Genomic DNA, 3,615 nt, shown 5'->3' with positions numbered 1-3,615 from the left:
AACAACAATTAAAGGTTGTGCTAATTTACTTTAAACGACAATTATATGTGGTCGTAAAGAGCATAAGAGGACAATTAAGTGTCGTTCTAGGGTCCATACATACGACACTTAAGTGTTGTGTGAAAGGTCTTTTATTAGGTCTTTTATATTGTCTGTGATTGATTCCAACCACACTTATTTGTTGTTATTATACACTTTAGCCAATACTTTCGTCTAACTTATGTTGTTGTTTTGCCCTTTAGACTACAATTTTCTGTCGTCCCAATGCCAAAAAGACAATAGACTTCTAATTGGTTTTTGTGTTGTTTTTGTTCAACTGCAACCACACATTTTGGTGTGCTTTTGTTTTAGTAACTTTGTGGCAAATATGAACATTCATATCCTGAACAAATCCAAAATATAACATTGTCATATATCAATGCCATCTGTTCTTACATTGCCAATCCAAAACATTTCCAAAAGTACATATCCATATCCAGATATTATCAAATCCAGCAATTCTAACCAAAAGTAACCTCAATCTAGTAAGTAATAATAATATTGTCTATATATCTTGTCTATATAACCATAGTCAGTGAAAGCATCTCCTTGTGCTAGTTCTGCAGCAAATTCACTTTTCATTTCTGCATCACACACTACTGCATTTTCTTCAGCAAGTTCGCTTTCCATTTCTCTCTTGCTGCCTCATCAACATTAACTGCAGTCTCTTTGACCTGCGTAACGAACCAACCAAACAATTTAAGGAAAAGAACATTCAATATTTATGATCGCAATCATCTGAAAAGTGCACAATGTATCTTCCATACCAGTTTTTCACTCTCTTTTACTGTAACTTCAGGAATAGAGTTATGCAGAGGCTCAATGTGCTGACTGCCATCAAGTTGTACTCCAATACAATACTGTACTTCTCCGTGTTTACATAAACAAGTAGAATGGCAAATCAGTTCCATATTCTTTTCTATTCTGGTAATTGTCTAATTTGATATTTTATTATACCCTTTTAAAATAAGCTTGCATTCAACAGTAACATTGATTTTGTAATGTAATAAAGAATATGTGAGGAGATATATTACTTTTTGATCACGCATAGGCTGCAGATGAAAGACATTCCAGAACTTTTTGCCTGGATTGAGTACAGAGAGACTTTAGCTATGTACACAATCACTGAGCTTTATGGACTTAACCTTTACAGGAGATATTGATGATATTGACCCTGACTATTTTCACTCCAGCTCTCATAGCTCCTTTAGTATTTGTTCATCTCTCTATTGAACACACACTCTGGAAATGCCTTATAGTTCCTACAGACAATAAAGTCATGGTACAAAAAACCCATAAGTCAATTTAGAAATACTACTTGTAAAGTAAGGCTTGACAAGTTGACATATTAAGTCAGAATGTAGTTCAACGTACTAAGAGCTATTCAAACATGTTACAGGTGAAAACATAAACTCCGGAGGAGATTTGCTGATAGGCTTACCATAACACCAAACATTCTAGTACCAGGTCTCATCAGTCTGAAGTTGTATACATGTAATATATCCTTGATGGCAGATTCCCCTTTCCTAAACCGTGTGTACCAGAAGTAAAAAAAAAAGTTACTGATTAGTTTGAATTCACTCTGTGGTACTTGTTATACAGAAAACCAGTAATAACAACATCAATGCAAAACGTATATTTGATTATGTTCCAAAGCTAGAAACCGAATGAATCTCCCATTAAATCATTTCATTCTTTCAAAGTCAAATAACCGCTAAAGATAAGAAAAAAGTTTACAATACAGCTACATACAATATTCTCCATGAACAGATCTTTTATTAAACCCTTATATGATTAATTACAATAACAGGCAGTGAAGTCATATGAAATTGATATTCAGCACTCGAATACTTTTTATAACATTTCAACCAAGTCAGTGCACATAAACTGACCCATGTCTACAATCTAAACCAATATCAGAAACTTATATCACACATAGGTGAAAATAAATCAAAACCAATAAGAAGAGGGTAACTGAGATAAGGTAGACGTAGATGTATCGCTGTTACAGTAATTTGATTAAGATCCTTTTGGAGTGACTGCGCCTTGTCCAACAAACCAACCCTACAGAGTACAACATTAATAGAGAACAACTTGTACATCCACCAATCCAGCATAAAGAGCAGAAATGTCATTAAAAGGGCATCACAGCCAACAATAAAAAAAAATCATAATGTCACATTTCTAATATATATAATCCTTTTTTAAGTTTTACAGATAGGTAGTGGCTTCACATTTGCTCCTTCAAGCTTCTCTCTTCTCTGTACAATTATATTTGTAGTTCATGGAAAAGCAAAAGTAGAAACGAAAAAAAGATGAGCCCCTAATTCAAAATCTGCATCATCAACCTACAATTGTATAATGGAAATATCTCTACTCCACTGTCCAGGGGGGAAAAAGTAACCATGATAAAAAATTCATGTCCATCCTAACATGTTCAGTCAGTACCACACTACCACGTAAAAGATATTATTATGGGTTTCCAAAGACATGAATTTCCGGACACAAATCAACAGGGAATGTAGTATTATTCAAGAATCAAAATATTACACACCATATACAACTTGAAGAGAAAAGGTACCTGTAGTTTATCTGGTGAATGAACAATTTTTTAATGTAACTCTTGTCTTTCCGAATCAGTTTTTAGCATATCAAGATCAGAATCAGATATCTGGAGAAATAGAATAAGACAAAAAAACAGAAAACAAAAAATCAAAATTGAACCAATTAGGAAATTTAAGATTTAATTTTGAACCACAATCAATTACCAAGAAATTGAATTAGTTACCCATTCTCTATTCGGCTCTGCCTTCCCAAACCAGCATATTGATAAAGAAACTAAAGTATATAGTTCGTCTTGTCAATATTTATACAGTATATAGTTCTTGCACACATCTCACATTCATCTTCATCTAAACCAAAGTATATAATTACAGTATTAATAAAGAAACTATTGATTTTGGGGTGCTGAAAGACTTTAAGCTGAGAAATCTGCTACTGTCTCAAAAAAAGAGGTTCACTTACTGGAGGCAAGAATGATGGGTTAACAGGTGGAATAGCTGTCTTAGAAGGCAAAACCCTCACAGGGTAGAATACAAGCATTGTCCCGGCAAGACTCAAAGAAGCCCCTGCACCTTCTGCTTAAACAAAAAGTCAAAAACCATGAACCAAATCAATAAAGTGATAAACAGATAGCAATTAGCAAAATCATAACTGCAACATATAACTCTTCAAATTTTGGCCTTTGCTCGAGTCTTCAAATTTATAACTCTTCAACAGTTATGATTTGCTAATTGCTATCTGTTTATCACTTTATTGATTTGGTTCAATCACACACATGATCAGCTCCAGTAATTTCCAACCAAAAATAAATTAATTCTAAACAAACAAACAAAACAAAAAGCGGATTGATTCAAGTAAAGGCCAATAGCTACATTAACTAAGGTCACTTAAACTTCATTCAATCACAAAACTAACACACAAGGCTTTCAAATATTCATATATCAAATCGATATCTACTTGAGTATAGACCCAATCAACAGTCCTATGAAGCTGAAAAACCTGCCAATTTCCCAG

The 3,615-nt window shown here is 33.6% G+C and overlaps 1 long non-coding RNA gene across 2 annotated transcripts; it reads right to left on the bottom strand.

Annotated features, from left to right (window-relative positions):
- Nucleotides 1-580: 580 nt before the first annotated feature.
- LOC112182894 lies at nucleotides 581-2,934 on the bottom strand. Of its 2 annotated transcripts, XR_005804958.1 has the most exons (6): nucleotides 2,828-2,934; nucleotides 2,621-2,710; nucleotides 1,481-1,565; nucleotides 1,074-1,301; nucleotides 807-899; nucleotides 581-713 (listed from the first exon to the last, which is right to left on the bottom strand). It is a non-coding gene; the product is annotated as an uncharacterized LOC112182894 (long non-coding RNA). The 2 variants fall into 2 exon arrangements; XR_002929606.2 differs by lacking the exon at nucleotides 2,828-2,934 and having other exon boundaries at nucleotides 2,621-2,810.
- Nucleotides 2,935-3,615: the final 681 nt, after the last annotated feature.

The sequence above is a fragment of the Rosa chinensis genome, chromosome 1, assembly GCF_002994745.2.
Source record: "Rosa chinensis cultivar Old Blush chromosome 1, RchiOBHm-V2, whole genome shotgun sequence".
In the NCBI taxonomy this organism is placed as follows: domain Eukaryota; kingdom Viridiplantae; phylum Streptophyta; class Magnoliopsida; order Rosales; family Rosaceae; genus Rosa; species Rosa chinensis.
Note: the sequence above shows the minus strand (reverse complement) of the source record. Positions and strands in the feature narration are given on the sequence as shown.